Source organism: Pinus tabuliformis, chromosome 7 (genome assembly GCF_031772625.1).
Source record: "Pinus tabuliformis cultivar Carrire ecotype Pingquan chromosome 7, CPIR1, whole genome shotgun sequence".
Taxonomy (NCBI): domain Eukaryota; kingdom Viridiplantae; phylum Streptophyta; class Pinopsida; order Pinales; family Pinaceae; genus Pinus; species Pinus tabuliformis.
Genome location: NC_142293.1, coordinates 1,752,033,212 through 1,752,045,341, shown reverse-complemented (window position 1 = coordinate 1,752,045,341; position 12,130 = coordinate 1,752,033,212). Strand labels below are relative to the sequence as shown.

General features: G+C 36.9%; 1 pseudogene; it reads right to left on the bottom strand.

Moving 5' to 3' along the window:
- Positions 1 to 2,782: 2,782 nt before the first annotated feature.
- On the bottom strand, positions 2,783 to 6,989 carry LOC149255352 (uncharacterized; annotated as a pseudogene).
- Positions 6,990 to 12,130: the final 5,141 nt, after the last annotated feature.

Genomic DNA, 12,130 nt, shown 5'->3' with positions numbered 1-12,130 from the left:
TAGAAAATATACATCATAGTTTTGTTTTTCCACATAAAGAACATTTGTATTGAGACACTACTAATATTTTACTAATTTTCCAAGAGAAAGGTCATTGTGCGATAAATACGATCCAAATAAATCCATTTTAGGTTCCAAAAGATCTTTCACTATGACCTTAAGCTTATACAACTAGGGGATTTTCCTGAATTTGTTTCTCTATAACTTATTTTTTATTTTCTCAAATGTGGATTTTATTTCTAATTAGTTACAATTGTAAGAGAATCTCTATTTATCAAATTCCTTTATTTACATCCTTATTTAGTATTTCCAATAAAACTCCAGCGTTTACAAGCCAATGTTCAAGGAGCCGAGGAAGTCCCCCTCAGTGTTAATGTGGGAGGTTGTTTGTGACAATATGAGTGAATATATTATTTGGAATAAGGATACAAATTATGTCTATGATTACCTTACCTAGGTTGGCCATATTAAAATTAAATATTTTTGTATATTAAATATTCTAATCACTTTCCTAGTAATGTTAAATTCCTTAATGTCTTTGGGATAAGTTCTTGGTTAAAGGCTAACCTAATTGCATGATGATTTCGTCTTTGATGGAGAACAATATCGACTAAAGAATGAGGAGATTGATTGAGATGTCTAACTAGAAAGAGCCACTCTTCCAAATTGTATTAAACTTAATTCCATTTTAGTCTCTCCAAATACTCTTAGGGTCAAAAGTCATCTTTCATAAGAAATATGTTAATAGTAACAATGACATTTGAACATTTAAGTTTCTCCATGCTCTTCTTCCTAAGGTGATTTTAATGATGATGTAGTCCATAAATAAAATCTTATATTCTTCATTCAATTCCAGTGATATGTGACTCACTTTTCACATGATATCTATTTCAATATGTATAAATGACAATAATTCTCATTCACCCAATCATAAGGTGCATAAAAATAGTTACAATTGAATCCATTAAATATTTTCTACTCATTTAAATTGATTCATAAAAGTTTTATGAATATTTTTTCAATATTTAATACAATCTAACTAAAAAATTTCAATAAACAAATTAATATATACTATAAATCAAAATTTTGGTATGTTTTCCCAAACAAAATTATTATATACTGATCTATTTTTATAATTATATTTTAAATAATCAAATCCAAAAACCCTTAAAAATATTATTTAAAAAAATATATATTTAAAATCTTTTCTACTCATTTAAATTGACCCATAACAAAAAAAATTATGAATATTTCTTCAATGTTTAATATAACCTAGCTAAAAAAATTCAACAAACAAATTAATATATAATGACTCAAAATTGTAGTGTGATTTCCAAAAAAGAATAAAATAAAAATTATTAGTTAATTATCTATTTTTATAATTATATTTTAAATAATCTGTTAGACACCTAATCCTCTAAAGGTTAGTGTGGAAGCCGAATAGACTAAGGAAGTCCAAGAGACCTTGGGATGTGGAACCCAATGGTCACACCATGTACTATAAATGTATATAATTTGTTAATAATAAATGTACTCTCATGTTTATCATTCATATTGTGTTGCTGCCATGTGTGTGTTTAACATGTAATTAGAGCGAGTGATCTCTTGCCCTGCTCAAGTATGAGCCACTTGTTTATGTGAGCTTTTTCTGTGGCCTTTATCTGCATGTCGGTCCTACACCTCTACCCATAATCCTGAAATAGTAAAAATTGGAATCCTAGGTCTGCAAATTCAAATGTTTTATATCAGTTATGTTGCCAGTATTCTCCTATTTCATTGCTGTGTAGAGAAATGCTCCTTAACTCAGCGTTATTTGTGGCCATTTCTGTCCTGCCATTCTGAATCTGCTCAGTTGTTTCACTCAACCGTTTCTCTATAATAATTCTGGTCAGCTTGTCAGCGCTCATTGGGTCAGGTTGTCAGCGTTATTTGCTCCAACACCACTGGCACTAACAGTAGGTAAGTTTGCACGGTGAGCATTTACCAAAGAAAATGTATTGCGCGGAAGGGGATTTCCCTGGCTTTGGTTCAATGGATTACAACTCGAAATCAATGACCTAGAACTAGAGCTTCTATGAGGCGAACTAAGAAAATGACCGATTTCATGCTACTGCAATCTTTGAGAGGTAAGAAAATTCATATCAGGAAAGTGTGCATTTGATATTATTTCTCCAATATTTCCTTGAGCTTGCACTCTTGTTTCAACCACAACTCTACCATTAGGAAGTGTGCAAGAGTTCAACTTATTAAGGCTGGAAAGAAAATTGCTGCTTTTGTTCCCAACGATGGTTGTTTGAACTACATTGAAGAACACGATGAGGTGTTTATCACTAGATTTGGGCAAAAGGGGCATGTCGTGGGAGTATTCCTGGAGTTAGGTTTAAAGTTGTTAAGGTATCCGGTGTATCCTTCTTAGCACTATTCAAGGAGAAAGAGGAGAAGGCGAAGAGGTTGAGTGGGAGTCGGGAGATTCCCTGATTGATTTCAGTCATCAGAGTTCCACCTAGAAGACCAAAGATCCTGAGAGAGAAACATCCGTTGCTCCGTTCAATAGACTACTTGCCATTACTCGAAGGTGCCATTGTGCATTGTTTTTCAAAATAACCAACATCTCCATATTTGTCATGTCCATTAGGGAACACAAACGTAAACATTGTTGAGAATTCTGGGCACCTTAATTGCCGCGTATCTCTTCACCTTCCCAATTAACTGGGTGTGGGTCTAGATTGACCTATGGATTTTGATAAAACTTGCAACTCAATTTCTGAGTATAATCCCATGCTTAGTCCTTTATATCGCTAAAGTTGGCGGGTGAGGGGCCATTTCTACTACTGTATATGCGTTGTTCACCATTCTTGTCAATATCTGAAAATGAAGCACTGAGGTAGGAGCGATCTTCTAGAGCAAGATAAACACCAACACCATACGATGGACCATTATTATGTGTTCTACTATGGCTAAGATTATGAATTATGATTGTTGCGGCACATTTTCTAGATGTGGATTTTCGCCTAATTGCAAGGGTCTGATTCATTGATGAAATGCATTTATTGTTCGTGTGTAGGATGCCAGCAAAGAATGGGGAACACTATCTACTCCATTAAACACCTCCATATGATCTTTCTTATTTGTGGATGTAGTAGACTCATTATCTAGATTTAGCCTGTCAGAATCCAGGATTGAATGTGGATCATGCTCCACTCTATTTAGCATTTGTGTACATTTAGTCTGGCCTTGAATGCTTTGGATAGCTGCAATCAACAACTTATCTCCAACAATCATTCTGACATTCTTTATGATGGTTTCTTTTCCAATTTTTCCTACCTTGTACTGAGCATAGAGGTGTTCCAATTCAAATAAGCCAGAGGTAGAGACTTTCTTATTACCGAAAACAACCTTGGAAATGACATGCTAGAATCACTAGGAATTCGCATTGATCCTTTTGTAGGTTCCTGCATCTTGCATTTTCTTCCTTCAACTGAAGCTGAAGAAGGGTGCATGTCATTAACAGAACCCTAGCGAGCAACTTCAACATCCTCCAGAGAGCTATTGAGGCTTTTGGGTACACCACAAATGCCTTGCTTTGCTTTCGATTCAGCCTTGCATTCATGCGTTTGATGGGGAACCTTAAAGCTCACAATGTACTATGAAATATTGTGCATGGTTCATTGGTATCTTTCTATGAAGACTGTAATTTGGTATGGGTATGTTGGCTCACATATATGATGCATGGTTGGTGCGTCGCTACTATTTAAATCATTGAAACATATAAAGTCAAATTACGACGTTATTTGGAGATAATTGCAGAAATATATCAAATGTTTTTTACTATTTTGGGCCCAGCTCCACTTCTATCTCTTGGGATTTATTTCTAGTTCAAATCCTTTGAGGTCTTCATTTTTGCTGAGATAATGACCAGAATCAATAATTTTTTAGAGGTATTGAGCACATTAATGTTGTCTATTGTTGAAGACATGGTGAAGGTCAACAAAGACACTCTCTTTGACATCGAAACCTATCTAAAAAATTCACAGGAAAACATTGTTTTTTTGCATCTTGAATCTTAGCTACAACAAGTAGAATTACAACAATGGAGTCGTCACTCTGAACCTATTTCGGTTATGAACATTGAGACTAGTGAAGATAATATCGGCGATATATCGCTGAATATCAGAAATATCGCGATATTTTTAGGGAGCCGAAATATTTCTGAGAAGATATCGCAATAATTCTGAGATATCAGCGATATCTTGGCAAAATATCAGGAGACGATATAAATATCATTGGGCATGTTTTACCACGGCTAGAAAAGGGAAAAATCATTTTTTTTCTTCATTTTTGTTTCTGAGTGTTGGAGAAGGAAGGGGAAGAGTTTTGCGGTGGTTGTTAATGAGGGTTTGAGGATCAACCAACAATTATCACCACCAACTAAGAATTTTTTGTGAATCAAAGATTGAATAATAGTGAGACATACTTCATTTCTTCCATTAACAGGTATGTTCTTAAAAACCCCTATGTTAATGATTTTTTCATAGATTTAGGGTTATGCTTGCTTGCCTCTTTGCCTACCAACATTTTTTTTTTTCCATTTGCTATGATTTTCATGTCCATGAGCCAATGCAAAGGTTTTCTCCATATTTGGACTGCAAGCTTCATTTTTTTTTCAACTTTCTTATGCACCCTCTTATTTCCATTTTTCATTCACATTGCAAAATGCAAATAATGTAGTAATTTTTTTTAAAATGAGGTGGTTATTACTTATTATTTTTTGTGTTGGGGGTTTTAATGCCAATTTTTTGTTTTTTTTGTGCCCTAGGTTTGGATTAGTTCACTACATGTGTCAAATATGCCAAAAGCCTTGGATCCATTTTGGGAGTATAGGGAGGCTATTGGTGGGGTAAATCAGGCATATATATCATGCAAATTATGTGGGACCAAGATGTCAGGAAGGGTTACACGATTGAAATACCATCTGGCTAGACTCTCTGCACATGATGCAAATGTAATGCCTTGTATGGTTTTTAGTGCAGAGGTTATACAAAAAGCTCTTGAAGCAATTGCTGAACAAGACAGAAGGAAAGCTGCTAGGGAGAGGCTAATGGTCTCAGATAGATAACTGCTAGTTTTATTTGTTTTGCAACTTTTTCTACATATAAGTTTATAACTCATGATGAAAAAATACTTTTAAAGTTTTATATATGTGATATTATTTTGTTTGAGTCCTTGATTGGACAATTATCAAGGATCAACAGGATTTGGTATTGCCTTTGAAGTTTGATGTATCATTTCTATTTGACATCACATTTATCTGCCAATGTGCTTAGTTCATGTTGTTATTTCTTTATATGTTTAGAAATCTAAAAGAAAAATTAATATATTATGCATTTTTATGCTTGTCGATATTTGCCAATATTTTCGTCGATATTGCCAATAACATATTTTCTAGACCCTCGCCAATATTTTGTCGATACCGATATTTTCAACACTGATTAAGACAACAACCCATCAGCAGCAAATCAATAATGTTATAGTTCATTCAGATCTAGTACCCAATGAAGCAACAGTTGTACATGTGATGCAAAAATTTAGTCTACACTTCCCAAGTCGGTCATCAAACCTTGGCAAGAGCTTGTCCACAACAAACACAGAACTGGTCTTGGATTTGACAAGGACGTGTCCTTTCATGTTCTAGACTACTCCAAACCAATCCAATTTCAAAGTGTTGGATTTCTTCAAGACGATTCATCTTCACCTGCTGCTCATGACAGTTCACCTTCAGCTGTTTTAGATTCTGCCCCTCTTCCACAACAACAGATTGTTAAATGCCAACACTGTGACCGAGTTGGCCATCTGAAGGATCACTGTTTTGATCTTCATCCATGTAAGCATTGTCATAAAACTAGTCATTCCTCAAATAGATGCTCCAGAAACAAACGTCCTGCAAGAAAAAAGATTCATCTTGGTTGGATCGCTTCTTGGCAATGGGCATCAACAACCAAGAAGATATTCCAGTCAAGAAATTGTTCTAGAGTATTGAACAGTCTTGCAGATGAGTTTTCTCCATCATCTCACCTTGTATCTGACGGGGAGGAAATGATGGTCATCTACAAGCTTCAAAGCCACATCAAGCGAGCCTGAACCACAACCTTCCATACCAGATTCAGAGTTGTAGCCAGAGACAAAGATGCACCTGAGCATGTCTTCAGTCGGTGATACCTCTTCAAAGAATTGGGGACACTTCCTCTAGCATAAGACTTCATCTTCTTGCGAGTTTTGGAAGAGTTCCAGGAATTGCATTAAGCATTCCTGAGTTGGTGGTAATCCTTAAACCATCACAACTTGGGACTTCCCTTTTCAGGTTGAGGTTCTCCCTTTTATGCATGGTGAGACCTCCCTTTCATGGTTGAAGGTTTCCCTCTTCAAAACCATAAAGCTCAAGTGATTGAAGAATGAATGCAACAAGAGAAACAAATAAAAATTTTGGAATCCTGTCACAATACCGAAAAATTTCCTTCTACCTCGAATGTTAAGGCAGTTGCTCACAAGTCATCTCTTCCATGCTTATTTTCCATGGTTGTTCTGACTCACTTTCCAAAACAACGATGTCAACTACGATCAATCTCAGGCATTAATCTGCTTTGAAATTCTATGCACCACGAATGTTTGATCTGTGCTTGATTTTTCTTTGGAGTTTGTAAAATACAATATCCAGAAGAGAAAACTCATAGGCACAAGATTCAGGAATGGGAAATTGCTAAGCAACAAAGTGTAGTTCAAACAAACTCTGGGCAGTGTTTTAGAGAGCTAAGGGATGATATAGATGGTTTCTTATATGACTGAGAGTCGACCAGAGAATATAGAGCCTGCAGATAGTGAGCTGGATTCACCAATGAAACGAACAACGATAGAAAAGAAGCAAGAGACTCGACGGTTATGGCGTCCCCAGCCACGTCTGGAAACCGGATTCCCCTTCCGATTCCTTTTGCCATATTTACCGATAGATGGAGACAGACAATATCTCAAAGTTGTCGGGAATTTCTGGTTATTCCAAACAAAATACAGTGGAAAAATCCTCTGTTTCCACTGTTGAGAATTTTCTGATAAATTCTGAAACAACAAAAATATGAACAGAGAGCAATACTTTGTTTTCTGATAGTTCAAAAAACACAAGAACAGAGCATAAAATAATACTCTACTTTGCCTCAGGATCAAAAACTGATCAAAATAATACTTTGTCTTTGACGCAGAAAAATACTCTGTTTTTAACTCAGAAAAACAGAAAAATTCGTTCTCTGGAAACGGTGTTGCAGCAACACAGTTTTTTTTCAGTTGCTGTAACTGGTATTGCAGCAACGCTGTTCGTGGTGTTGCAGCAACGTAAAAAATTTTCAGTTGCTGTTCGTGGTGTTGCAGCAACGTAAATTTTTGGTGTTGCAGCAACGTAGCTTTTGACGTCAAGTATTTTTTGAGTTACGGTGTAACAGCAACGGGAAATTTTTGACAAAATAAATTTTGGTGTAACAACAACGCACAGAAAGAAACTTCTATTTATGAAAATAAACTAACTGATAAAATAAGTCTTCCTCACGTAGAGGGATCTTCATAACAGATTACAACAGGAATGTTTCAGTTCCACAAAAACAACTATCTCAGAAAATTTCAGCACTGCTGTGCAATACAAAAAAAAACTCTCTTGTTCTACACTGCTGTGTGTTACAAAAGGACTTTCAATCTATTTTCTCTCTCTATATTTCTACACTACTGTGTCTGCATTTTATAGTGCAGGAAAGGGTCTTCACCGCCTTAACTTGCTGATAAGTTTCTCCTGTTCATAATTAACAGATTTGATCTTTTGCTGTATTTCTTGAGTCGGTTGTGCTGAAACCCAAGACCGATAAATGCTGCGTCGGCTCGAGGCTGGTTCTTTTTCTTTTCAGCCGTTCTGCCCATTAATATGGTTGTTGAAAAGTAACGGTGTGGCGCTGGATCTAATCTTATTCCTTCTGGAAACACAAAAATAATTAAAGAGTGAAAAGATGGTAATGGCGGTGATTTAAGATCGGGAGAAAATGTGGGGCGCCAGATCACGACAAATAAATAAAGTAGTTGTTGCTGCTGCAAAGCAGTTGGAATTAATATTCCAACACTCCCCTTTTAATTTCAACTGCTGGGTTATCAGTCATACCCAGAAGTTTCCTTAAAAACTCAAAACTTTTCTAATCCAATGGCTTTGTCAGAATATCTGCAACTTGTTCCTGAGTCCTGCAATGTTGTAAAATGATTTCTCCATTGTTCACCAATTCTCTGATGTAGTGAAACTTTGTGTCTATGTGTTTTGTTCTCTTGTGGAATACAGAGTTCTTGGATAATGCAATGGCTGAGCTATTGTCACAAAAAATAACTGTTGTTGTTGCATGCTCCTGGCAAAGACTTCTCAACATTCTCCTCATCCAAACCGCTTGACATGCTGCTGCTGTAGCTGCCACATACTCTGCTTCTGCTGTATACAATGCCACAATTGGCTGTTTCTTGGAAGCCCATGAAATGGCTCCTGAACCTATGTGGAAAATGTAACCAGATGTGCTTTTCCGGTCATCTACACTTCCAGCCCAATCGCTATCTGTGTATCCAACTAAATCTGAACATTCTGAAACAGTATAAAATATGCCATACATTTTTGTACCTTTAACATACCTCAGAATTTTCTTTGCTGCCTGCCAATGTGTTTCTTTTGGCTTTTCCATGAATCTGGAAATTAAACTAACAGCATACATTATGTTTGGCCTAGTTGCAGTCAAATACATGAGGCTGCCAACTATGCTCTTGTACACACTAGGGTCAAAATCTTTGTTGCTGTCTTCTTTGCTGAGTTTTAATCCCATCACTGTGGGAGTGATTGCTGCCTTGCTGTCCTGCATGTTAAATCTGCTCAACACTTCATTTACATATTTTGCCTGTGAAATAAAAATTCCATTTTTATTTTGATCTACTTCTATTCCTAAGAAGTATCTCAGCAAACCCATGTCAGTCATCTCAAATTCTTCTTTCATGACTGATTTGAAATTTTCAATGAGGTAGTCATCATTACCTGTAAAAATCACATCATCAACATATAACACAACAATTAAAATTTTACAGTCTTTTTATTTGATGTAAACAGTGGGTTCTCCCTCACACTTCCCAAATCCGTTCTTCAGTAGATAGGAATCTATCCTACTGTACCACGCTCTTGGTGCTTGCTTCAGCCCATAAAGAGCTTTCTTCAATCTGCAGACTTTGTGCTCTTGGCCTTTCTTCTCATAGCCTAGAGGTTGCTCAATGTAAACCTCTTCCATTAATACTCCATTCAAGAATGCTAACTTCACGTCCATTTGGTAAACTTTCCATTTGTTTTGTGCTGCTGTGGACAGCACTGCTCTTACTGTTTCCATTCTTGCAACTGGTGCAAAAGTCTCCTCATAATCTCTCCCATATTGCTGCTTGTATCCCTTGACAACAAGTCTTGCCTTATGCCTTTCTATCTTTCCTTCAGCATTACTCTTGGTCTTGTAGACCCATTTAACTCCAATGACTTCTTTACCTTTTGGTAGATCAATTAAATCCCATGTCTTATTTCTTTCTATGGCATTCATCTCCTCATCCATAGCTTCTATCCATTTCTTATCTTTAATTGCATCTTCGAAATGAATAGGGTCATCAACACTACAATACAAAGCAAACAGGGAATTCATTCCTTCATCATAAATATCACTTAAATTTCTGAATTTCTTACCTCTTTCATTCGGTGTGCAAGTGCTTGTAGATGCACTTGAATTTCCTCCTTGTGGTGTGCTTGGAGAAGCACTCTCATTTCTCCTCAAGGGTGTCTCTTGCTGTTCTGTTGTTGGCGCTGCTGTTTGGGGATGTGTTTCAGCGAACTCCTCATCATCATCATCATGAGACAAACAGTTTTTAACATTAACTGTTTTCTCTATGCTTCCATCCCAAGCTTCCTCTTCAATAAATTGAACATCTTTGCTCACAAAAAACTTCTTGGTGGATGGGATATATAATCTGTAAGCTTTGGATTCTTCACTGTATCCAATGAAAATACATTTCTCCCCTTTGCTGTCCAGTTTCTTCCTTAGCTAATCTGGAATGTGTGCATAAGCCACACAACCAAAAACTTTCATGTGGGAGACTCCTTGCTTTCTCCTACTCCATGCTTCTTCTGGCACTTTGTTCATCACCGCTTTTGTAGGACATCTATTCAAAATATATACTGCACAGTGTACAGCTTCAGCCCAATAATCATTTGGCAAATGCTTTGCCTTCAACATGCTCCTCGCCATATCCATGATTGTTCTGTTTTTTCTTTCAGCAACTCCATTTTGCTGCGGGGTGTACCTTGCTGTAAATTGCTTATGAATTCCATTTTCTCTGCAAAAACGTAAAAATTCTTTGGAGATATACTCACCTCCTCTGTCAGTTCTCAAAACCTTGATACGCAGCCCACTTTGATTTTCTACAAGTGCTTTGAAATTTTGGAATTTTTCAAACACTTCACTCTTATTCTTCAGAAAATAAACCCAAGTCTTTCTGGTAAAGTCATCAATAAATGTTAGAAAATATTGGCTCCCTGCAAGTGATGGAGCTTGCATCGGTCCACATAAATCTGAGTGGACAATTTCTAAGGGTGCTTTTGCCCTTATGCTTTTCCCAGTTGGAAAACTTTCTCTGTGTTGTTTTCCCAATATACAACCTTCACAAAGGCTGTCTGGCTTTTCTATCAATGGTAATCCTCTTACCATTCCTTTTCTACTCAACAAATTAAGACCTCCAAAGTTGAGATGTCCAAATCTCAAATGCCACAACCAATTTTCATCCTTTGGTACGCTTTGGAGAGCCTCTTGTGTCACTGCTGCAATTACTTCTTTATTTTTCAGATTTGCCCTTATTCTGAGAGGGAACATCCTGTTCCTTGTCATCTTCACTTCAGCAATACAACGTTTGCTGGGTAGTCTGTCCATGATGGTAAAAACATCATTCTCAAAGAAAACATTGTAACCCTTCTGAACAAGCTGGCCAATACTCAAGAGATTACACTTCATTCCAGGAACATAATAAACATCTGCTATGGTTTTCTTTTCACCTTTCTTTGTAAATATTTTAACTTCTCCTTTTCCCATAACAGAAATTTTACTATCAGTCCCAAGTGTGACTTGTGACTGCACACTCTGATCTAAAGCAGAAAACAGGGCTATGTTTCCTGTCATATGGTTGCTGCAACCAGAATCTAGAAACCATATATCTTCACTGTTTGTTTCAGCCATATTAAAAACTAACAACACATTATCTTGACTGATATTTTCTCTAGTGATATTTGCACTAGATCTATTACTCATATCATGCTGCTTCTTCCTACATTCATTTGCATAGTGCCCATATTTTTTACAATAATAACATTGGACATTGGATTTTTCATACCTTTGTCCTTGAGCATGATGTTGTCCACTTTGCTGGCTGCTGCCATGGCCTTGGTTCTGATTTGGATTGCTGCCTCTTCCTTGAACGTTTGCTGGACTGTTTCTTCCGCCTCTGTATTGGGTTCTGCCTCTTCCTCTCTTGTTTCCTCTGCCTTGACCTCTTCCTCTTCCAAATGACATCTGGGTCTTGAAGGCTTGCTCTAGGGATGAGTTTTCATTTCTACTCAACCTCTGCTCATGTGTTATCAGTGATGCATGAAGTTCATCAACTGAGAAATTTGAGAGATCCTTTGTCTCTTCTATGGTGGTGACAATCACATCAAACTTTGAGGGTAGGCACCTCAATAGTTTCTCCACAATCCTCCTTTCTTCAAGAGTTTCTCCATGAGACCTTATCTGTGTGACCAAACCAATTGCTTTTGTGAAGAATGAGTCAATATTGTCTGACTCCTTCATACGCAGGTTCTCAAAATCTTTCCTCAGCAACTGTAGTTTTGCTGTCTTCACTTTCTCCATGCCTTGATAGGCTGTCTTGAGAGTTTGCCATGCTTCTCTGGATGTCTTGGCTGCTGCTATCCTCGGAAACACACTCTCATGCACTGCTTGATATAAGAATACAAGGGCTTTTGAGTCCTTCTTCTTATTGCTCTTCAACAGCTCTTTCT